This window comes from Parasteatoda tepidariorum, chromosome 9 (genome assembly GCF_982258835.1).
Source record: "Parasteatoda tepidariorum strain Cologne lab strain chromosome 9, Ptep-v5.0, whole genome shotgun sequence".
In the NCBI taxonomy this organism is placed as follows: Eukaryota; Metazoa; Arthropoda; class Arachnida; order Araneae; family Theridiidae; genus Parasteatoda; species Parasteatoda tepidariorum.
The window spans coordinates 96782099-96803348 of NC_141763.1; the positions used below are offsets into that span (position 1 = coordinate 96782099).

A 21250-nucleotide genomic window follows, 5' to 3' on the forward strand; every position below is an offset into this window, starting at 1 on the left:
GTTTAACTAAAGAAAATTTGAATCGCTAAGAAACCGTGAATAATCTCAAAAGATTAATGCATTTTCTATTCAATATTAAAAAAATATCAGTTACGTTCGTGTCAGGATGGCCGAGCGGTCTACGGCGCCAGACTCAAGGAGTGTTCCTTGCTCTGTTATCAGAGTGTTGAGTGTTCTGGTCCACGAATGTGGGCGTGGGTTCGAATCCCACTTCTGACTGGCACATTTTTTTACACATATTCGCATTTCTCACATAGGAGGTTTAAAAATTTCAATCTATCATTGAGGGTGTTCGGTTCAAAACGAGTTTTAATTTTATAATTCATAATAAAAATATTAAATGAAAAATGTTTGGATAATGATATTTTGCACGTTGTTTAACTAAAGAAAATTTGAATCGCTAAGAAACCGTGAATAATCTCAAAAGATCAATGCATTTTCTATTCAATATTAAAAAAATATCAGTTACGTTCGTGTCAGGATGGCCGAGCGGTCTAAGGCGCCAGACTCAAGGAGTGTTCCTTGCTCTGTTATCAGAGTGTTGAGTGTTCATGTCCACGAATGTGGGCGTGGGTTCGAATCCCACTTCTGACTGGCACATTTTTTACACATATTCGCATTTCTCACATAGGAGGTTTAAAAATTTCAATCTATCATTGAGGGTGTTCGGTTCAAAACGAGTTTTAATTTTATAATTCATAATAAAAATATTAAATGAAAAATGTTTGGATAATGATATTTTGCACGTTGTTTAACTAAAGAAAATTTGAATCGCTAAGAAACCGTGAATAATCTAAAAAGATCAATGCATTTTCTATTCAATATTAAAAAAATATCAGTTAAGTTCGTGTCAGGATGGCCGAGCGGTCTAAGGCGCCAGACTCAAGGAGTGTACCTTGCTCTGTTATCAGAGTGTTGAGTGTTCTGGTCCACGAATGTGTGCGTGTGTTCGAATCCCACTTCTGACTGGCACATTTTTTACACATATTCGCATTTCTCACATAGGAGGTTTAAAAATTTCAATCTATCATTGAGGGTGTTCGGTCCAAAACGAGTTTTAATTTTATAATTCATAATAAAAATATTAAATGAAAAATGTTTGGATAATGATATTTTGCACGTTGTTTAACTAAAGAAAATTTGAATCGCTAAGAAACCGTGAATAATCTCAAAAGATCAATGCATTTTCTATTCAATATTAAAAAAATATCAGTTACGTTCGTGTCAGGAAGGCCGAGCGGTCTAAGGCGCCAGACTCAAGGAGTGTTCCTTGCTCTGTTATCAGAGTGTTGAGTGTTCTGGTCCACGAATGTGGGCGTGGGTTCGAATCCCACTTCTGACTGGCACATTTTTTACACATATTCGCATTTCTCACATAGGAGGTTTAAAAATTTCAATCTATCATTGAGGGTGTTCGGTTCAAAACGAGTTTTAATTTTATAATTCATAATAAAAATATTAAATGAAAAATGTTTGGATAATGATATTTTGCACGTTGTTTAACTAAAGAAAATTTGAATCGCTAAGAAACCGTGAATAATCTAAAAAGATCAATGCATTTTCTATTCAATATTAAAAAAATATCAGTTAAGTTCGTGTCAGGATGGCCGAGCGGTCTAAGGCGCCAGACTCAAGGAGTGTACCTTGCTCTGTTATCAGAGTGTTGAGTGTTCTGGTCCACGAATGTGTGCGTGTGTTCGAATCCCACTTCTGACTGGCACATTTTTTACACATATTCGCATTTCTCACATAGGAGGTTTAAAAATTTCAATCTATCATTGAGGGTGTTCGGTCCAAAACGAGTTTTAATTTTATAATTCATAATAAAAATATTAAATGAAAAATGTTTGGATAATGATATTTTGCACGTTGTTTAACTAAAGAAAATTTGAATCGCTAAGAAACCGTGAATAATCTCAAAAGATCAATGCATTTTCTATTCAATATTAAAAAAATATCAGTTACGTTCGTGTCAGGATGGCCGAGCGGTCTAAGGCGCCAGACTCAAGGAGTGTTCCTTGCTCTGTTATCAGAGTGTTGAGTGTTCTGGTCCACGAATGTGGGCGTGGGTTCGAATCCCACTTCTGACTGGCACATTTTTTACACATATTCGCATTTCTCACATAGGAGGTTTAAAAATTTCAATCTATCATTGAGGGTGTTCGGTTCAAAACGAGTTTTAATTTTATAATTCATAATAAAAATATTAAATGAAAAATGTTTGGATAATGATATTTTGCACGTTGTTTAACTAAAGAAAATTTGAATCGCTAAGAAACCGTGAATAATCTCAAAAGATCAATGCATTTTCTATTCAATATTAAAAAAATATCAGTTACGTTCGTGTCAGGATGGCCGAGCGGTCTAAGGCGCCAGACTCAAGGAGTGTTCCTTGCTCTGTTATCAGAGTGTTGAGTGTTCAGGTCCACGAATGTGGGCGTGGGTTCGAATCCCACTTCTGACTGGCACATTTTTTACACATATTCGCATTTCTCACATAGGAGGTTTAAAAATTTCAATCTATCATTGAGGGTGTTCGGTTCAAAACGAGTTTTAATTTTATAATTCATAATAAAAATATTAAATGAAAAATGTTTGGATAATGATATTTTGCACGTTGTTTAACTAAAGAAAATTTGAATCGCTAAGAAACCGTGAATAATCTAAAAAGATCAATGCATTTTCTATTCAATATTAAAAAAATATCAGTTAAGTTCGTGTCAGGATGGCCGAGCGGTCTAAGGCGCCAGACTCAAGGAGTGTACCTTGCTCTGTTATCAGAGTGTTGAGTGTTCTGGTCCACGAATGTGTGCGTGTGTTCGAATCCCACTTCTGACTGGCACATTTTTTACACATATTCGCATTTCTCACATAGGAGGTTTAAAAATTTCAATCTATCATTGAGGGTGTTCGGTCCAAAACGAGTTTTAATTTTATAATTCATAATAAAAATATTAAATGAAAAATGTTTGGATAATGATATTTTGCACGTTGTTTAACTAAAGAAAATTTGAATCGCTAAGAAACCGTGAATAATCTCAAAAGATCAATGCATTTTCTATTCAATATTAAAAAAATATCAGTTACGTTCGTGTCAGGATGGCCGAGCGGTCTAAGGCGCCAGACTCAAGGAGTGTTCCTTGCTCTGTTATCAGAGTGTTGAGTGTTCTGGTCCACGAATGTGGGCGTGGGTTCGAATCCCACTTCTGACTGGCACATTTTTTACACATATTCGCATTTCTCACATAGGAGGTTTAAAAATTTCAATCTATCATTGAGGGTGTTCGGTTCAAAACGAGTTTTAATTTTATAATTCATAATAAAAATATTAAATGAAAAATGTTTGGATAATGATATTTTGCACGTTGTTTAACTAAAGAAAATTTGAATCGCTAAGAAACCGTGAATAATCTCAAAAGATCAATGCATTTTCTATTCAATATTAAAAAAATATCAGTTACGTTCGTGTCAGGATGGCCGAGCGGTCTAAGGCGCCAGACTCAAGGAGTGTTCCTTGCTCTGTTATCAGAGTGTTGAGTGTTCTGGTCCACGAATGTGGGCGTGGGTTCGAATCCCACTTCTGACTGGCACATTTTTTACACATATTCGCATATCTCACATAGGAGGTTTAAAAATTTCAATCAATCATTGAGGGTGTTCGGTTCAAAACGAGTTTTAATTTTATAATTCATAATAAAAATATTAAATGAAAAATGTTTGGATAATGATATTTTGCACGTTGTTTAACTAAAGAAAATTTGAATCGCTAAGAAACCGTGAATAATCTCAAAAGATCAATGCATTTTCTATTCAATATTAAAAAAATATCAGTTACGTTCGTGTCAGGATGGCCGAGCGGTCTAAGGCGCCAGACTCAAGGAGTGTTCCTTGCTCTGTTATCAGAGTGTTGAGTGTTCTGGTCCACGAATGTGGGCGTGGGTTCGAATCCCACTTCTGACTGGCACATTTTTTACACATATTCGCATTTCTCACATAGGAGGTTTAAAAATTTCAATCTATCATTGAGGGTGTTCGGTTCAAAACGAGTTTTAATTTTATAATTCATAATAAAAATATTAAATGAAAAATGTTTGGATAATGATATTTTGCACGTTGTTTAACTAAAGAAAATTTGAATCGCTAAGAAACCGTGAATAATCTCAAAAGATCAATGCATTTTCTATTCAATATTAAAAAAATATCAGTTACGTTCGTGTCAGGATGGCCGAGCGGTCTAAGGCGCCAGACTCAAGGAGTGTTCCTTGCTCTGTTATCAGAGTGTTGAGTGTTCTGGTCCACGAATGTGGGCGTGGGTTCGAATCCCACTTCTGACTGGCACATTTTTTACACATATTCGCATATCTCACATAGGAGGTTTAAAAATTTCAATCAATCATTGAGGGTGTTCGGTTCAAAACGAGTTTTAATTTTATAATTCATAATAAAAATATTTAATGAAAAATGTTTGAATAATGATATTTTGCACGTTGTTTAACTAAAGAAAATTTGAATCGCTAAGAAACCGTGAATAATCTCAAAAGATCAATGCATTTTCTATTCAATATTAAAAAAATATCAGTTACGTTCGTGTCAGGATGGCCGAGCGGTCTAAGGCGCCAGACTCAAGGAGTGTTCCTTGCTCTGTTATCAGAGTGTTGAGTGTTCTGGTCCACGAATGTGGGCGTGGGTTCGAATCCCACTTCTGACTGGCACATTTTTTACACATATTCGCATTTCTCACATAGGAGGTTTAAAAAATTTCAATCTATCATTGAGGGTGTTCGGTTCAAAACGAGTTTTAATTTTATAATTCATAATAAAAATATTAAATGAAAAATGTTTGGATAATGATATTTTGCACGTTGTTTAACTAAAGAAAATTTGAATCGCTAAGAAACCGTGAATAATCTCAAAAGATCAATGCATTTTCTATTCAATATTAAAAAAATATCAGTTACGTTCGTGTCAGGATGGCCGAGCGGTCTAAGGCGCCAGACTCAAGGAGTGTTCCTTGCTCTGTTATCAGAGTGTTGAGTGTTCAGGTCCACGAATGTGGGCGTGGGTTCGAATCCCACTTCTGACTGGCACATTTTTTACACATATTCGCATTTCTCACATAGGAGGTTTAAAAATTTCAATCTATCATTGAGGGTGTTCGGTTCAAAACGAGTTTTAATTTTATAATTCATAATAAAAATATTAAATGAAAAATGTTTGGATAATGATATTTTGCACGTTGTTTAACTAAAGAAAATTTGAATCGCTAAGAAACCGTGAATAATCTAAAAAGATCAATGCATTTTCTATTCAATATTAAAAAAATATCAGTTAAGTTCGTGTCAGGATGGCCGAGCGGTCTAAGGCGCCAGACTCAAGGAGTGTACCTTGCTCTGTTATCAGAGTGTTGAGTGTTCTGGTCCACGAATGTGGGCGTGGGTTCGAATCCCACTTCTGACTGGCACATTTTTTACACATATTCGCATTTCTCACATAGGAGGTTTAAAAATTTCAATCTATCATTGAGGGTGTTCGGTTCAAAACGAGTTTTAATTTTATAATTCATAATAAAAATATTAAATGAAAAATGTTTGGATAATGATATTTTGCACGTTGTTTAACTAAAGAAAATTTGAATCGCTAAGAAACCGTGAATAATCTCAAAAGATCAATGCATTTTCTATTCAATATTAAAAAAATATCAGTTACGTTCGTGTCAGGATGGCCGAGCGGTCTAAGGCGCCAGACTCAAGGAGTGTTCCTTGCTCTGTTATCAGAGTGTTGAGTGTTCTGGTCCACGAATGTGGGCGTGGGTTCGAATCCCACTTCTGACTGGCACATTTTTTACACATATTCGCATATCTCACATAGGAGGTTTAAAAATTTCAATCAATCATTGAGGGTGTTCGGTTCAAAACGAGTTTTAATTTTATAATTCATAATAAAAATATTAAATGAAAAATGTTTGGATAATGATATTTTGCACGTTGTTTAACTAAAGAAAATTTGAATCGCTAAGAAACCGTGAATAATCTCAAAAGATCAATGCATTTTCTATTCAATATTAAAAAAATATCAGTTACGTTCGTGTCAGGATGGCCGAGCGGTCTAAGGCGCCAGACTCAAGGAGTGTTCCTTGCTCTGTTATCAGAGTGTTGAGTGTTCTGGTCCACGAATGTGGGCGTGGGTTCGAATCCCACTTCTGACTGGCACATTTTTTACACATATTCGCATTTCTCACATAGGAGGTTTAAAAATTTCAATCTATCATTGAGGGTGTTCGGTTCAAAACGAGTTTTAATTTTATAATTCATAATAAAAATATTAAATGAAAAATGTTTGGATAATGATATTTTGCACGTTGTTTAACTAAAGAAAATTTGAATCGCTAAGAAACCGTGAATAATCTCAAAAGATCAATGCATTTTCTATTCAATATTAAAAAAATATCAGTTACGTTCGTGTCAGGATGGCCGAGCGGTCTAAGGCGCCAGACTCAAGGAGTGTTCCTTGCTCTGTTATCAGAGTGTTGAGTGTTCTGGTCCACGAATGTGGGCGTGGGTTCGAATCCCACTTCTGACTGGCACATTTTTTACACATATTCGCATATCTCACATAGGAGGTTTAAAAATTTCAATCAATCATTGAGGGTGTTCGGTTCAAAACGAGTTTTAATTTTATAATTCATAATAAAAATATTTAATGAAAAATGTTTGAATAATGATATTTTGCACGTTGTTTAACTAAAGAAAATTTGAATCGCTAAGAAACCGTGAATAATCTCAAAAGATCAATGCATTTTCTATTCAATATTAAAAAAATATCAGTTACGTTCGTGTCAGGATGGCCGAGCGGTCTAAGGCGCCAGACTCAAGGAGTGTTCCTTGCTCTGTTATCAGAGTGTTGAGTGTTCTGGTCCACGAATGTGGGCGTGGGTTCGAATCCCACTTCTGACTGGCACATTTTTTACACATATTCGCATTTCTCACATAGGAGGTTTAAAAAATTTCAATCTATCATTGAGGGTGTTCGGTTCAAAACGAGTTTTAATTTTATAATTCATAATAAAAATATTAAATGAAAAATGTTTGGATAATGATATTTTGCACGTTGTTTAACTAAAGAAAATTTGAATCGCTAAGAAACCGTGAATAATCTCAAAAGATCAATGCATTTTCTATTCAATATTAAAAAAATATCAGTTACGTTCGTGTCAGGATGGCCGAGCGGTCTAAGGCGCCAGACTCAAGGAGTGTTCCTTGCTCTGTTATCAGAGTGTTGAGTGTTCAGGTCCACGAATGTGGGCGTGGGTTCGAATCCCACTTCTGACTGGCACATTTTTTACACATATTCGCATTTCTCACATAGGAGGTTTAAAAATTTCAATCTATCATTGAGGGTGTTCGGTTCAAAACGAGTTTTAATTTTATAATTCATAATAAAAATATTAAATGAAAAATGTTTGGATAATGATATTTTGCACGTTGTTTAACTAAAGAAAATTTGAATCGCTAAGAAACCGTGAATAATCTAAAAAGATCAATGCATTTTCTATTCAATATTAAAAAAATATCAGTTAAGTTCGTGTCAGGATGGCCGAGCGGTCTAAGGCGCCAGACTCAAGGAGTGTACCTTGCTCTGTTATCAGAGTGTTGAGTGTTCTGGTCCACGAATGTGTGCGTGTGTTCGAATCCCACTTCTGACTGGCACATTTTTTACACATATTCGCATTTCTCACATAGGAGGTTTAAAAATTTCAATCTATCATTGAGGGTGTTCGGTCCAAAACGAGTTTTAATTTTATAATTCATAATAAAAATATAAAATGAAAAATGTTGGGATAATGATATTTTGCCCGTTGTTTAACTAAAGAAAATTTGAATCGCTAAGAAACCGTGAGTAATCTCAAAAGATCAATGCATTTTCTATTCAATATTAAAAAAATATCAGTTACGTTCGTGTCAGGATGGCCGAGCGGTCTAAGGCGCCAGACTCAAGGAGTGTTCCTTGCTCTGCTATCAGAGTGTTGAGTGTTCTGGTCCACGAATGTGGGCGTGGGTTCGAATCCCACTTCTGACTGGCACATTTTTTACACATATTCGCATTTCTCACATAGGAGGTTTAAAAATTTCAATCTATCATTGAGGGTGTTCGGTCCAAAACGAGTTTTAATTTTATAATTCATAATAAAAATATTAAATGAAAAATGTTTGGATAATGATATTTTGCACGTTGTTTAACTAAAGAAAATTTGAATCGCTAAGAAACCGTGAATAATCTCAAAAGATCAATGCATTTTCTATTCAATATTAAAAAAATATCAGTTACGTTCGTGTCAGGATGGCCGAGCGGTCTAAGGCGACAGACTCAAGGAGTGTTCCTTGCTCTGTTATCAGAGTGTTGAGTGTTCTGGTCCACGAATGTGGGCGTGGGTTCGAATCCCACTTCTGACTGGCACATTTTTTACACATATTCGCATTTCTCACATAGGAGGTTTAAAAATTTCAATCAATCATTGAGGGTGTTCGGTTCAAAACGAGTTTTAATTTTATAATTCATAATAAAAATATTAAATGAAAAATGTTTGAATAATGATATTTTGCACGTTGTTTAACTAAAGAAAATTTGAATCGCTAAGAAACCGTGAATAATCTCAAAAGATCAATGCATTTTCTATTCAATATTAAAAAAATATCAGTTACGTTCGTGTCAGGATGGCCGAGCGGTCTAAGGCGCCAGACTCAAGGAGTGTTCCTTGCTCTGTTATCAGAGTGTTGAGTGTTCTGGTCCACGAATGTGGGCGTGGGTTCGAATCCCACTTCTGACTGGCACATTTTTTACACATATTCGCATTTCTCACATAGGAGGTTTAAAAATTTCAATCAATCTTTGAGGGTGTTCGGTTCAAAACGAGTTTTAATTTTATATTTCATAATAAAAATATTAAATGAAAAATGTTTGAATAATGATATTTTGCACGTTGTTTAACTAAGGAAAATTTGAATCGCTAAGAAAGCGTGAATAATCTCAAAAGATCAATGCATTTTCTATTCAATATTAAAAAAATATCAGTTACGTTCGTATCAGGATGGCCGAGCGGTCTAAGGCGCCAGACTCAAGGAGTGTTCCTTGCTCTGTTATCAGAGTGTTGAGTGTTCTGGTCCACGAATGTGGGCGTGGGTTCGAATCCCACTTCTGACTGGCACATTTTTTACACATATTCGCATTTCTCACATAGGAGGTTTAAAAATTTCAATCTATCATTGAGGGTGTTCGGTTCAAAACGAGTTTTAATTTTATAATTCATAATAAAAATATTAAATGAAAAATGTTTGGATAATGCTATTTTGCACGTTGTTTAACTAAAGAAAATTTGAATCGCTAAGAAACCGTGAATAATCTCAAAAGATCAATGCATTTTCTATTCAATATTAAAAAAATATCAGTTACGTTCGTGTCAGGATGGCCGAGCGGTCTAAGGCGCCAGACTCAAGGAGTGTTCCTTGCTCTGTTATCAGAGTGTTGAGTGTTCTGGTCCACGAATGTGGGCGTGGGTTCGAATCCCACTTCTGACTGGCACATTTTTTACACATATTCACATTTCTCACATAGGAGGTTTAAAAATTTCAATCAATCATTGAGGGTGTTCGGTTCAAAACGAGTTTTAATTTTATATTTCATAATAAAAATATTAAATGAAAAATGTTTGAATAATGATATTTTGCACGTTGTTTAACTAAGGAAAATTTGAATCGCTAAGAAACCGTGAATAATCTCAAAAGATCAATGCATTTTCTATTCAATATTAAAAAAATATCAGTTACGTTCGTATCAGGATGGCCGAGCGGTCTAAGGCGCCAGACTCAAGGAGTGTTCCTTGCTCTGTTATCAGAGTGTTGAGTGTTCTGGTCCACGAATGTGGGCGTGGGTTCGAATCCCTCTTCTGACTGGCACATTTTTTACACATATTCGCATTTCTCACATAGGAGGTTTAAAAATTTCAATCTATCATTGAGGGTGTTCGGTTCAAAACGAGTTTTAATTTTATAATTCATAATAAAAATATTAAATGAAAAATGTTTGGATAATGATATTTTGCACGTTGTTTAACTAAAGAAAATTTGAATCGCTAAGAAGCCGTGAATAATCTCAAAAGATCAATGCATTTTCTATTCAATATTAAAAAAATATCAGTTACGTTCGTGTCAGGATGGCCGAGCGGTCTAAGGCGCCAGACTCAAGGAGTGTTCCTTGCTCTGTTTTGAGAGTGTTGAGTGTTCTGGTCCACGAATGTGGGCGTGGGGTCGAATCCCACTTCTGACTGGCACATTTTTTACACATATTCGCATTTCTCACATAGGAGGTTTAAAAATTTCAATCAATCATTGAGGGTGTTCGGTTCAAAACGAGTTTTAATTTTATAATTCATAATAAAAATATTAAATGAAAAATGTTTGGATAATGCTATTTTGCACGTTGTTTAACTAAAGAAAATTTGAATCGCTAAGAAACCGTGAATAATCTCAAAAGATCAATGCATTTTCTATTCAATATTAAAAAAATATCAGTTACGTTCGTGTCAGGATGGCCGAGCGGTCTAAGGCGCCAGACTCAAGGAGTGTTCCTTGCTCTGTTATCAGAGTGTTGAGTGTTCTGGTCCACGAATGTGGGCGTTGGTTCGAATCCCACTTCTGACTGGCACATTTTTTACACATATTCGCATTTCTCACATAGGAGGTTTAAAAATTTCAATCAATCATTGAGGGTGTTCGGTTCAAAACGAGTTTTAATTTTATATTTCATAATAAAAATATTAAATGAAAAATGTTTGAATAATGATATTTTGCACGTTGTTTAACTAAGGAAAATTTGAATCGCTAAGAAACCGTGAATAATCTCAAAAGATCAATGCATTTTCTATTCAATATTAAAAAAATATCAGTTACGTTCGTGTCAGGATGGCCGAGCGGTCTAAGGCGCCAGACTCAAGGAGTGTTCCTTGCTCTGCTATCAGAGTGTTGAGTGTTCTGGTCCACGAATGTGGGCGTGGGTTCGAATCCCACTTCTGACTGGCACATTTTTTACACATATTCGCATTTCTCACATAGGAGGTTTAAAAATTTCAATCTATCATTGAGGGTGTTCGGTCCAAAACGAGTTTTAATTTTATAATTCATAATAAAAATATTAAATGAAAAATGTTTGGATAATGATATTTTGCACGTTGTTTAACTAAAGAAAATTTGAATCGCTAAGAAACCGTGAATAATCTCAAAAGATCAATGCATTTTCTATTCAATATTAAAAAAATATCAGTTACGTTCGTGTCAGGATGGCCGAGCGGTCTAAGGCGACAGACTCAAGGAGTGTTCCTTGCTCTGTTATCAGAGTGTTGAGTGTTCTGGTCCACGAATTTGGGCGTGGGTTTGAATCCCACTTCTGACTGGCACATTTTTTACACATATTCGCATTTCTCACATAGGAGGTTTAAAAATTTCAATCAATCATTGAGGGTGTTCGGTTCAAAACGAGTTTTAATTTTATAATTCATAATAAAAATATTAAATGAAAAATGTTTGAATAATGATATTTTGCACGTTGTTTAACTAAAGAAAATTTGAATCGCTAAGAAACCGTGAATAATCTCAAAAGATCAATGCATTTTCTATTCAATATTAAAAAAATATCAGTTACGTTCGTGTCAGGATGGCCGAGCGGTCTAAGGCGCCAGACTCAAGGAGTGTTCCTTGCTCTGTTATCAGAGTGTTGAGTGTTCTGGTCCACGAATGTGGTCGTGGGTTCGAATCCCACTTCTGACTGGCACATTTTTTACACATATTCGCATTTCTCACATAGGAGGTTTAAAAATTTCAATCTATCATTGAGGGTGTTCGGTTCAAAACGAGTTTTAATTTTATAATTCATAATAAAAATATTAAATGAAAAATGTTTGGATAATGATATTTTGCACGTTGTTTAACTAAAGAAAATTTGAATCGCTAAGAAACCGTGAATAATCTCAAAAGATCAATGCATTTTCTATTCAATATTAAAAAAATATCAGTTACGTTCGTGTCAGGATGGCCGAGCGGTCAAAGGCGCCAGACTCAAGGAGTGTTCCTTGCTCTGTTATCAGAGTGTTGAGTGTTCTGGTCCACGAATGTGGGCGTGGGTTCGAATCCCACTTCTGACTGGCACATTTTTTACACATATTCGCATTTCTCACATAGGAGGTTTAAAAATTTCAATCTATCATTGAGGGTGTTCGGTTCAAAACGAGTTTTAATTTTATAATTCATAATAAAAATATTAAATGAAAAATGTTTGGATAATGTTATTTTGCACGTTGTTTAACTAAAGAAAATTTTAATCGCTAAGAAACCGTGAATAATCTCAAAAGATCAATGCATTTTCTATTCAATATTAAAAAAATATCAGTTACGTTCGTGTCAGGATGGCCGAGCGGTCAAAGGCGCCAGACTCAAGGAGTGTTCCTTGCTCTGTTATCAGAGTGTTGAGTGTTCTGGTCCACGAATGTGGGCGTGGGTTCGAATCCCACTTCTGACTGGCACATTTTTTACACATATTCGCATTTCTCACATAGGAGGTTTAAAAATTTCAATCTATCATTGAGGGTGTTCGGTTCAAAACGAGTTTTAATTTTATAATTCATAATAAAAATATTAAATGAAAAATGTTTGGATAATGCTATTTTGCACGTTGTTTAACTAAAGAAAATTTGAATCGCTAAGAAACCGTGAATAATCTCAAAAGATCAATGCATTTTCTATTCAATATTAAAAAAATATCAGTTACGTTCGTGTCAGGATGGCCGAGCGGTCTAAGGCGCCAGACTCAAGGAATGTTCCTTGCTCTGTTATCAGAGTGTTGAGTGTTCTGCTCCACGAATGTGGGCGTGGGTTCGAATCCCACTTCTGACTGGCACGAATCCCACTTCTGACCTTGAGGAGCCAGACTCAAGGAGTGTTCCTTGCTCTGTTATCAGAGTGTTGAGTGTTCTGGTCCACGAATGTGGGCGTGGGTTCGAATCCCACTTCTGACTGGCACATTTTTTACACATATTCGCATTTCTCACATAGGAGGTTTAAAAATTTCAATCAATCATTGAGGGTGTTCGGTTCAAAACGAGTTTTAATTTTATATTTCATAATAAAAATATTAAATGAAAAATGTTTGAATAATGATATTTTGCACGTTGTTTAACTAAGGAAAATTTGAATCGCTAAGAAACCGTGAATAATCTCAAAAGATCAATGCATTTTCTATTCAATATTAAAAAAATATCAGTTACGTTCGTGTCAGGATGGCCGAGCGGTCTAAGGCGCCAGACTCTAGGAGTGTTCCTTGCTCTGCTATCAGAGTGTTGAGTGTTCTGGTCCACGAATGTGGGCGTGGGTTTGAATCCCACTTCTGACTGGCACATTTTTTACACATATTCGCATTTCTCACATAGGAGGTTTAAAAATTTCAATCTATCATTGAGGGTGTTCGGTCCAAAACGAGTTTTAATTTTATAATTCATAATAAAAATATTAAATGAAAAATGTTTGGATAATGATATTTTGCACGTTGTTTAACTAAAGAAAATTTGAATCGCTAAGAAACCGTGAATAATCTCAAAAGATCAATGCATTTTCTATTCAATATTAAAAAAATATCAGTTACGTTCGTGTCAGGATGGCCGAGCGGTCTAAGGCGACAGACTCAAGGAGTGTTCCTTGCTCTGTTATCAGAGTGTTGAGTGTTCTGGTCCACGAATTTGGGCGTGGGTTCGAATCCCACTTCTGACTGGCACATTTTTTACACATATTCGCATTTCTCACATAGGAGGTTTAAAAATTTCAATCAATCATTGAGGGTGTTCGGTTCAAAACGAGTTTTAATTTTATAATTCATAATAAAAATATTAAATGAAAAATGTTTGAATAATGATATTTTGCACGTTGTTTAACTAAAGAAAATTTGAATCGCTAAGAAACCGTGAATAATCTCAAAAGATCAATGCATTTTCTATTCAATATTAAAAAAATATCAGTTACGTTCGTGTCAGGATGGCCGAGCGGTCTAAGGCGCCAGACTCAAGGAGTGTTCCTTGCTCTGTTATCAGAGTGTTGAGTGTTCTGGTCCACGAATTTGGGCGTGGGTTCGAATCCCACTTCTGACTGGCACATTTTTTACACATATTCGCATTTCTCACATAGGAGGTTTAAAAATTTCAATCTATCATTGAGGGTGTTCGGTTCAAAACGAGTTTTAATTTTATAATTCATAATAAAAATATTAAATGAAAAATGTTTGGATAATGCTATTTTGCACGTTGTTTAACTAAAGAAAATTTGAATCGCTAAGAAACCGTGAATAATCTCAAAACATCAATGCATTTTCTATTCAATATTAAAAAAATATCAGTTACGTTCGTGTCAGGATGGCCGAGCGGTCTAAGGCGCCAGACTCAAGGAGTGTTCCTTGCTCTGTTATCAGAGTGTTGAGTGTTCTGGTCCACGAATGTGGGCGTGGGTTCGAATCCCACTTCTGACTGGCACATTTTTTACACATATTCGCATTTCTCACATAGGAGGTTTAAAAATTTCAATCTATCATTGAGGGTGTTCGGTCCAAAACGAGTTTTAATTTTATAATTCATAATAAAAATATTAAATGAAAAATGTTTGGATAATGATATTTTGCACGTTGTTTAACTAAAGAAAATTTGAATCGCTAAGAAACCGTGAATAATCTCAAAAGATCAATGCATTTTCTATTCAATATTAAAAAAATATCAGTTACGTTCGTGTCAGGATGGCCGAGCGGTCTAAGGCGACAGACTCAAGGAGTGTTCCTTGCTCTGTTATCAGAGTGTTGAGTGTTCTGGTCCACGAATTTGGGCGTGGGTTCGAATCCCACTTCTGACTGGCACATTTTTTACACATATTCGCATTTCTCACATAGGAGGTTTAAAAATTTCAATCAATCATTGAGGGTGTTCGGTTCAAAACGAGTTTTAATTTTATAATTCATAATAAAAATATTAAATGAAAAATGTTTGAATAATGATATTTTGCAGGTTGTTTAACTAAAGAAAATTTGAATCGCTAAGAAACCGTGAATAATCTCAAAAGATCAATGCATTTTCTATTCAATATTAAAAAAATATCAGTTACGTTCGTGTCAGGATGGCCGAGCGGTCTAAGGCGCCAGACTCAAGGAGTGTTCCTTGCTCTGTTATCAGAGTGTTGAGTGTTCTGGTCCACGAATGTGGGCGTGGGTTCGAATCCCACTTCTGACTGGCACATTTTTTACACATATTCGCATTTCTCACATAGGAGGTTTAAAAATTTCAATCTATCATTGAGGGTGTTCGGTTCAAAACGAGTTTTAATTTTATAATTCATAATAAAAATATTAAATGAAAAATGTTTGGATAATGATATTTTGCACGTTGTTTAACTAAAGAAAATTTGAATCGCTAAGAAACCGTGAATAATCTCAAAAGATCAATGCATTTTCTATTCAATATTAAAAACATATCAGTTACGTTCGTGAAAGGATGGCCGAGCGGTCTAAGGCGCCAGACTCAAGGAGTGTTCCTTGCTCTGTTATCAGAGTGTTGAGTGTTCTGGTCCACGAATGTGGGCGTGGGTCCGAATCCCACTTCTGACTGGCACATTTTTTACACATATTCGCATTTCTCACATAGGAGGTTTAAAAATTTCAATCAATCATTGAGGGTGTTCGGTTCAAAACGAGTTTTAATTTTATATTTCATAATAAAAATATTAAATGAAAAATGTTTGAATAATGATATTTTGCACGTTGTTTAACTAAGGAAAATTTGAATCGCTAAGAAACCGTGAATAATCTCAAAAGATCAATGCATTTTCTATTCAATATTAAAAAAATATCAGTTACGTTCGTATCAGGATGGCCGAGCGGTCTAAGGCGCCAGACTCAAGGAGTGTTCCTTGCTCTGTTATCAGAGTGTTGAGTGTTCTGGTCCACGAATGTGGGCGTGGGTTCGAATCCCACTTCTGACTGGCACATTTTTTACACATATTCGCATTTCTCACATAGGAGGTTTAAAAATTTCAATCTATCATTGAGGGTGTTCGGTTCAAAACGAGCTTTAAATTTATAATTCGTAATAAAAATATTAAATGAAAAATGTTTGGATAATTATATTTTGAACGTTGTTTAACTAAAGTAAATTTGAATCGCTAAGAAACCGTGAATAATCTCAAAAGATCAATGCATTTTCTATTCAATATTAAAAAAATATCAGTTACGTTCGTGTCAGGATGGCCGAGCGGTCTAAGGCGCCAGACTCAAGGAGTGTTCCTTGCTATGATATCAGAGTGTTGAGTGTTCTGGTCCACGAATGTGGGCATGGGTTCGAATCCCACTTCAGACTGGCACATTTTTTACACTTATTCGCATTTCTAACATAGAAGGTTTAAAAATTTCAATCTATCATTGAGGGAGTTCGGTTCAAAACGAGTTTTACTTTTATAATTCATTATAAAAATATTAAATGAAAAATGTTTGGATAATGATATTTTGAACGTTGTTTAACTAAAGTAAATTTGAATCGCTAAGAAACCGTGAATAATCTCAAAAGATCAATGCATTTTCTATTCAATATTAAAAAAATATCAGCTACGTTCGTGTCAGGATGGCCGAGCGGTCTAAGGCGCCAGACTCAAGGAGTGTTCCTTGCTCTGTTATCAGAGTGTTGAGTGTTCTGGTCCACGAAAGTGGGCGTGGGTTCGAATCCCACTTCTGACTGGCACATTTTTCACACATATTCGCATTTCAAACATAGAAGGTTTAAAAATTTTAATCTATCACTGAGGGTGATCGGTTCAAAATGAGTTTTACTTTTATAATTCATAATAAAAATATTAAATGAAAAATGTTTGGATAATGATATTTTGCACGTTGTTTAACTAAAGAAAATTTGAATCGCTAAGAAGCCGTGAATAATCTCAAATGATCAATGCAGTTTCTATTCAATATTAAAAAAATATCAGTTACGTTCGTGTCAGGATGGCCGAGCGGTCTAAGGCGCCAGACTCAAGGAGTGCTCCTTGCTCTGTTATCAGAGTGTTGAGTGTTCTGGTCCACGAATGTGGGCGTGGGTTCGAATCCCACTTCTGACTGGCGCATTTTTTACACATATTCGCATTTCTAACATAGAAGGTTTAAAAATTTCAATCTATCATTGAGGGTGTTCGGTTCAAAACGAGTTTTACTTTTATAATTCATAATAAAAATATTAAATGAAAAATGTTTGGATAATGATATTTTGCACGTTGTTTAACTAAAGAAAATTTGAATCGCTAAGAAACCGTGAATAATCTCAAAAGATCAATGCATTTTCTATTCAATATTAAAAAAATATCAGTTACGTTCGTGTCAGGATGGCCGAGCGGTCTAAGGCGACAGACTCAAGGAGTGCTCCTTGCTCTGTTATCAGAGTGTTGAGTGTTCTGGTCCACGAATTTGGGCGTGGGTTCGAATCCCACTTCTGACTGGCACATTTTTTACACATATTCGCATTTCTCACATAGGAGGTTTAAAAATTTCAATCAATCATTGAGGGTGTTCGGTTCAAAACGAGTTTTAATTTTATAATTCATAATAAAAATATTAAATGAAAAATGTTTGAATAATGATATTTTGCACGTTGTTTAACTAAAGAAAATTTGAATCGCTAAGAAACCGTGAATAATCTCAAAAGATCAATGCATTTTCTATTCAATATTAAAAAAATATCAGTTACGTTCGTGTCAGGATGGCCGAGCGGTCTAAGGCGCCAGACTCAAGGAGTGTTCCTTGCTCTGTTATCAGAGTGTTGAGTGTTCTGGTCCACGAATGTGGTCGTGGGTTCGAATCCCACTTCTGACTGGCACATTTTTTACACATATTCGCATTTCTCACATAGGAGGTTTAAAAATTTCAATCTATCATTGAGGGTGTTCGGTTCAAAACGAGTTTTACTTTTATAATTCATAATAAAAATATTAAATGAAAAATGTTTGGATAATGATATTTTGCACGTTGTTTAACTAAAGAAAATTTGAATCGCTAAGAAACCGTGAATAATCTCAAAAGATCAATGCATTTTCTATTCAATATTAAAAAAATATCAGTTACGTTCGTGTCAGGATGGCCGAGCGGTCAAAGGCGCCAGACTCAAGGAGTGTTCCTTGCTCTGTTATCAGAGTGTTGAGTGTTCTGGTCCACGAATGTGGGCGTGGGTTCGAATCCCACTTCTGACTGGCACATTTTTTACACATATTCGCATTTCTCACATAGGAGGTTTAAAAATTTCAATCTATCATTGAGGGTGTTCGGTTCAAAACGAGTTTTAATTTTATAATTCATAATAAAAATATTAAATGAAAAATGTTTGGATAATGCTATTTTGCACGTTGTTTAACTAAAGAAAATTTGAATCGCTAAGAAACCGTGAATAATCTCAAAAGATCAATGCATTTTCTATTCAATATTAAAAAAATATCAGTTACGTTCGTGTCAGGATGGCCGAGCGGTCAAAGGCGCCAGACTCAAGGAGTGTTCCTTGCTCTGTTATCAGAGTGTTGAGTGTTCTGGTCCACGAATGTGGGCGTGTGTTCGAATCCCACTTCTGACTGGCACATTTTTTACACATATTCGCATTTCTCACATAGGAGGTTTAAAAATTTCAATCTATCATTGAGGGTGTTCGGTTCAAAACGAGTTTTAATTTTATAATTCATAATAAAAATATTAAATGAAAAATGTTTGGATAATGATATTTTGCACGTTGTTTAACTAAAGAAAATTTGAATCGCTAAGAAACCGTGAATAATCTCAAAAGATCAATGCATTTTCTATTCAATATTAAAAACATATCAGTTACGTTCGTGAAAGGATGGCCGAGCGGTCTAAGGCGCCAGACTCAAGGAGTGTTCCTTGCTCTGTTATCAGAGTGTTGAGTGTTCTGGTCCACGAATGTGGGCGTGGGTCCGAATCCCACTTCTGACTGGCACATTTTTTACACATATTCGCATTTCTCACATAGGAGGTTTAAAAATTTCAATCAATCATTGAGGGTGTTCGGTTCAAAACGAGTTTTAATTTTATATTTCATAATAAAAATATTAAATGAAAAATGTTTGAATAATGATATTTTGCACGTTGTTTAACTAAGGAAAATTTGAATCGCTAAGAAACCGTGAATAATCTCAAAAGATCAATGCATTTTCTATTCAATATTAAAAAAATATCAGTTACGTTCGTATCAGGATGGCCGAGCGGTCTAAGGCGCCAGACTCAAGGAGTGTTCCTTGCTCTGTTATCAGAGTGTTGAGTGTTCTGGTCCACGAATGTGGGCGTGGGTTCGAATCCCACTTCTGACTGGCACATTTTTTACACATATTCGCATTTCTCACATAGGAGGTTTAAAAATTTCAATCTATCATTGAGGGTGTTCGGTTCAAAACGAGCTTTAAATTTATAATTCGTAATAAAAATATTAAATGAAAAATGTTTGGATAATGATATTTTGAACGTTGTTTAACTAAAGTAAATTTGAATCGCTAAGAAACCGTGAATAATCTCAAAAGATCAATGCATTTTCTATTCAATATTAAAAAAATATCAGTTACGTTCGTGTCAGGATGGCCGAGCGGTCTAAGGCGCCAGACTCAAGGAGTGTTCCTTGCTCTGTTATCAGAGTGTTGAGTGTTCTGGTCCACGAATGTGGGCGTGGGTTCGAATCCCACTTCTGACTGGCACATTTTTTACACTTATTCGCATTTCAAACATAGAAGGTTTAAAAATTTCAATCAATCATTGAGGGTGTTCGGTTCAAAACGAGCTTTAAATTTATAATTCGTAATAAAAATATTAAATGAAAAATGTTTGGATAATGATATTTTGAACGTTGTTTAACTAAAGTAAATTTGAATCGCTAAGAAACCGTGAATAATCTCAAAAGATCAATGCATTTTCTATTCAATATTAAAAAAATATCAGTTACGTTCGTGTCAGGATGGCCGAGCGGTCTAAGGCGACAGACTCAAGGAGTGTTCCTTGCTCTGTTATCAGAGTGTTGAGTGTTCTGGTCCACGAATTTGGGCGTGGGTTCGAATCCCACTTCTGACTGGCACATTTTTTACACATATTCGCATTTCTCACATAGGAGGTTTAAAAATTTCAATCAATCATTGAGGGTGTTCGGTTCAAAACGAGTTTTAATTTTATAATTCATAATAAAAATATTAAATGAAAAATGTTTGAATAATGATATTTTGCACGTTGTTTAACTAAAGAAAATTTGAATCGCTAAGAAACCGTGAATAATCTCAAAAGATCAATGCATTTTCTATTCAATATTAAAAAAATATCAGTTACGTTCGTGTCAGGATGGCCGAGCGGTCTAAGGCGCCAGACTCAAGGAGTGTTCCTTGCTCTGTTATCAGAGTGTTGAGTGTTCTGGTCCACGAATGTGGTCGTGGGTTCGAATCCCACTTCTGACTGGCACATTTTTTACACATATTCGCATTTCTCACATAGGAGGTTTAAAAATTTCAATCTATCATTGAGGGTGTTCGGTTCAAAACGAGTTTTAATTTTATAATTCATAATAAAAATATTAAATGAAAAATGTTTGGATAATGATATTTTGCACGTTGTTTAACTAAAGAAAATTTGAATCGCTAAGAAACCGTGAATAATCTCAAAAGATCAATGCATTTTCTATTCAATATTAAAAAAATATCAGTTACGTTCGTGTCAGGATGGCCGAGCGGTCAAAGGCGCCAGACTCAAGGAGTGTTCCTTGCTCTGTTATCAGAGTGTTGAGTGTTCTGGTCCACGAATGTGGGCGTGGGTTCGAATCCCACTTCTGACTGGCACATTTTTTACACATATTCGCATTTCTCACATAGGAGGTTTAAAAATTTCAATCTATCATTGAGGGTGTTCGGTTCAAAACGAGTTTTAATTTTATAATTCATAATAAAAATATTAAATGAAAAATGTTTGGATAATGCTATTTTGCACGTTGTTTAACTAAAGAAAATTTGAATCGCTAAGAAACCGTGAATAATCTCAAAAGATCAATGCATTTTCTATTCAATATTAAAAAAATATCAGTTACGTTCGTGTCAGGATGGCCGAGCGGTCAAAGGCGCCAGACTCAAGGAGTGTTCCTTGCTCTGTTATCAGAGTGTTGAGTGTTCTGGTC

At 35.3% G+C, this 21250-nt stretch overlaps 28 non-coding genes across 28 annotated transcripts in view; all 28 read left to right on the top strand.

Annotated features, from left to right (window-relative positions):
• The first annotated feature begins 1971 nt into the window (after positions 1 to 1971).
• Positions 1972 to 2090, top strand: TRNAL-CAA (transfer RNA leucine (anticodon CAA)). Its single transcript has 2 exons — positions 1972 to 2009; positions 2045 to 2090. It is a non-coding gene; the product is annotated as a tRNA-Leu (tRNA).
• A 1003-nt stretch (positions 2091 to 3093) lies between these two features.
• TRNAL-CAA (transfer RNA leucine (anticodon CAA)) lies at positions 3094 to 3212 on the top strand. The gene is made up of 2 exons: positions 3094 to 3131; positions 3167 to 3212. It is a non-coding gene; the product is annotated as a tRNA-Leu (tRNA).
• A 255-nt stretch (positions 3213 to 3467) lies between these two features.
• On the top strand, positions 3468 to 3586 carry TRNAL-CAA (transfer RNA leucine (anticodon CAA)). Its single transcript has 2 exons — positions 3468 to 3505; positions 3541 to 3586. It is a non-coding gene; the product is annotated as a tRNA-Leu (tRNA).
• Positions 3587 to 3841: 255 nt separating this feature from the next.
• On the top strand, positions 3842 to 3960 carry TRNAL-CAA (transfer RNA leucine (anticodon CAA)). The gene is made up of 2 exons: positions 3842 to 3879; positions 3915 to 3960. It is a non-coding gene; the product is annotated as a tRNA-Leu (tRNA).
• Positions 3961 to 4215: 255 nt separating this feature from the next.
• On the top strand, positions 4216 to 4334 carry TRNAL-CAA (transfer RNA leucine (anticodon CAA)). Its single transcript has 2 exons — positions 4216 to 4253; positions 4289 to 4334. It is a non-coding gene; the product is annotated as a tRNA-Leu (tRNA).
• A 255-nt stretch (positions 4335 to 4589) lies between these two features.
• TRNAL-CAA (transfer RNA leucine (anticodon CAA)) lies at positions 4590 to 4708 on the top strand. Its single transcript has 2 exons — positions 4590 to 4627; positions 4663 to 4708. It is a non-coding gene; the product is annotated as a tRNA-Leu (tRNA).
• Positions 4709 to 5338: 630 nt separating this feature from the next.
• On the top strand, positions 5339 to 5457 carry TRNAL-CAA (transfer RNA leucine (anticodon CAA)). Its single transcript has 2 exons — positions 5339 to 5376; positions 5412 to 5457. It is a non-coding gene; the product is annotated as a tRNA-Leu (tRNA).
• Positions 5458 to 5712: 255 nt separating this feature from the next.
• TRNAL-CAA (transfer RNA leucine (anticodon CAA)) lies at positions 5713 to 5831 on the top strand. The gene is made up of 2 exons: positions 5713 to 5750; positions 5786 to 5831. It is a non-coding gene; the product is annotated as a tRNA-Leu (tRNA).
• Positions 5832 to 6086: 255 nt separating this feature from the next.
• TRNAL-CAA (transfer RNA leucine (anticodon CAA)) lies at positions 6087 to 6205 on the top strand. The gene is made up of 2 exons: positions 6087 to 6124; positions 6160 to 6205. It is a non-coding gene; the product is annotated as a tRNA-Leu (tRNA).
• Positions 6206 to 6460: 255 nt separating this feature from the next.
• Positions 6461 to 6579, top strand: TRNAL-CAA (transfer RNA leucine (anticodon CAA)). Its single transcript has 2 exons — positions 6461 to 6498; positions 6534 to 6579. It is a non-coding gene; the product is annotated as a tRNA-Leu (tRNA).
• A 255-nt stretch (positions 6580 to 6834) lies between these two features.
• Positions 6835 to 6953, top strand: TRNAL-CAA (transfer RNA leucine (anticodon CAA)). The gene is made up of 2 exons: positions 6835 to 6872; positions 6908 to 6953. It is a non-coding gene; the product is annotated as a tRNA-Leu (tRNA).
• A 1004-nt stretch (positions 6954 to 7957) lies between these two features.
• On the top strand, positions 7958 to 8076 carry TRNAL-CAA (transfer RNA leucine (anticodon CAA)). The gene is made up of 2 exons: positions 7958 to 7995; positions 8031 to 8076. It is a non-coding gene; the product is annotated as a tRNA-Leu (tRNA).
• A 629-nt stretch (positions 8077 to 8705) lies between these two features.
• Positions 8706 to 8824, top strand: TRNAL-CAA (transfer RNA leucine (anticodon CAA)). The gene is made up of 2 exons: positions 8706 to 8743; positions 8779 to 8824. It is a non-coding gene; the product is annotated as a tRNA-Leu (tRNA).
• A 629-nt stretch (positions 8825 to 9453) lies between these two features.
• On the top strand, positions 9454 to 9572 carry TRNAL-CAA (transfer RNA leucine (anticodon CAA)). Its single transcript has 2 exons — positions 9454 to 9491; positions 9527 to 9572. It is a non-coding gene; the product is annotated as a tRNA-Leu (tRNA).
• A 1377-nt stretch (positions 9573 to 10949) lies between these two features.
• On the top strand, positions 10950 to 11068 carry TRNAL-CAA (transfer RNA leucine (anticodon CAA)). Its single transcript has 2 exons — positions 10950 to 10987; positions 11023 to 11068. It is a non-coding gene; the product is annotated as a tRNA-Leu (tRNA).
• Positions 11069 to 11697: 629 nt separating this feature from the next.
• On the top strand, positions 11698 to 11816 carry TRNAL-CAA (transfer RNA leucine (anticodon CAA)). The gene is made up of 2 exons: positions 11698 to 11735; positions 11771 to 11816. It is a non-coding gene; the product is annotated as a tRNA-Leu (tRNA).
• A 255-nt stretch (positions 11817 to 12071) lies between these two features.
• TRNAL-CAA (transfer RNA leucine (anticodon CAA)) lies at positions 12072 to 12190 on the top strand. Its single transcript has 2 exons — positions 12072 to 12109; positions 12145 to 12190. It is a non-coding gene; the product is annotated as a tRNA-Leu (tRNA).
• A 255-nt stretch (positions 12191 to 12445) lies between these two features.
• TRNAL-CAA (transfer RNA leucine (anticodon CAA)) lies at positions 12446 to 12564 on the top strand. Its single transcript has 2 exons — positions 12446 to 12483; positions 12519 to 12564. It is a non-coding gene; the product is annotated as a tRNA-Leu (tRNA).
• A 1873-nt stretch (positions 12565 to 14437) lies between these two features.
• Positions 14438 to 14556, top strand: TRNAL-CAA (transfer RNA leucine (anticodon CAA)). The gene is made up of 2 exons: positions 14438 to 14475; positions 14511 to 14556. It is a non-coding gene; the product is annotated as a tRNA-Leu (tRNA).
• A 629-nt stretch (positions 14557 to 15185) lies between these two features.
• On the top strand, positions 15186 to 15304 carry TRNAL-CAA (transfer RNA leucine (anticodon CAA)). The gene is made up of 2 exons: positions 15186 to 15223; positions 15259 to 15304. It is a non-coding gene; the product is annotated as a tRNA-Leu (tRNA).
• A 1377-nt stretch (positions 15305 to 16681) lies between these two features.
• TRNAL-CAA (transfer RNA leucine (anticodon CAA)) lies at positions 16682 to 16800 on the top strand. Its single transcript has 2 exons — positions 16682 to 16719; positions 16755 to 16800. It is a non-coding gene; the product is annotated as a tRNA-Leu (tRNA).
• Positions 16801 to 17055: 255 nt separating this feature from the next.
• Positions 17056 to 17174, top strand: TRNAL-CAA (transfer RNA leucine (anticodon CAA)). The gene is made up of 2 exons: positions 17056 to 17093; positions 17129 to 17174. It is a non-coding gene; the product is annotated as a tRNA-Leu (tRNA).
• Positions 17175 to 17803: 629 nt separating this feature from the next.
• TRNAL-CAA (transfer RNA leucine (anticodon CAA)) lies at positions 17804 to 17922 on the top strand. Its single transcript has 2 exons — positions 17804 to 17841; positions 17877 to 17922. It is a non-coding gene; the product is annotated as a tRNA-Leu (tRNA).
• A 255-nt stretch (positions 17923 to 18177) lies between these two features.
• On the top strand, positions 18178 to 18296 carry TRNAL-CAA (transfer RNA leucine (anticodon CAA)). Its single transcript has 2 exons — positions 18178 to 18215; positions 18251 to 18296. It is a non-coding gene; the product is annotated as a tRNA-Leu (tRNA).
• Positions 18297 to 19673: 1377 nt separating this feature from the next.
• TRNAL-CAA (transfer RNA leucine (anticodon CAA)) lies at positions 19674 to 19792 on the top strand. Its single transcript has 2 exons — positions 19674 to 19711; positions 19747 to 19792. It is a non-coding gene; the product is annotated as a tRNA-Leu (tRNA).
• A 629-nt stretch (positions 19793 to 20421) lies between these two features.
• Positions 20422 to 20540, top strand: TRNAL-CAA (transfer RNA leucine (anticodon CAA)). Its single transcript has 2 exons — positions 20422 to 20459; positions 20495 to 20540. It is a non-coding gene; the product is annotated as a tRNA-Leu (tRNA).
• Positions 20541 to 20795: 255 nt separating this feature from the next.
• On the top strand, positions 20796 to 20914 carry TRNAL-CAA (transfer RNA leucine (anticodon CAA)). The gene is made up of 2 exons: positions 20796 to 20833; positions 20869 to 20914. It is a non-coding gene; the product is annotated as a tRNA-Leu (tRNA).
• Positions 20915 to 21169: 255 nt separating this feature from the next.
• TRNAL-CAA (transfer RNA leucine (anticodon CAA)) overlaps positions 21170 to 21250 on the top strand; it is a 119-nt gene continuing 38 nt past the window's right edge. The window contains exons 1-2 of the tRNA in view: positions 21170 to 21207; positions 21243 to 21250. The exon at positions 21243 to 21250 is cut by the window's right edge and continues 38 nt beyond it. This is a non-coding gene — a tRNA (tRNA-Leu). The remainder of the gene's footprint in view (positions 21208 to 21242) is intronic.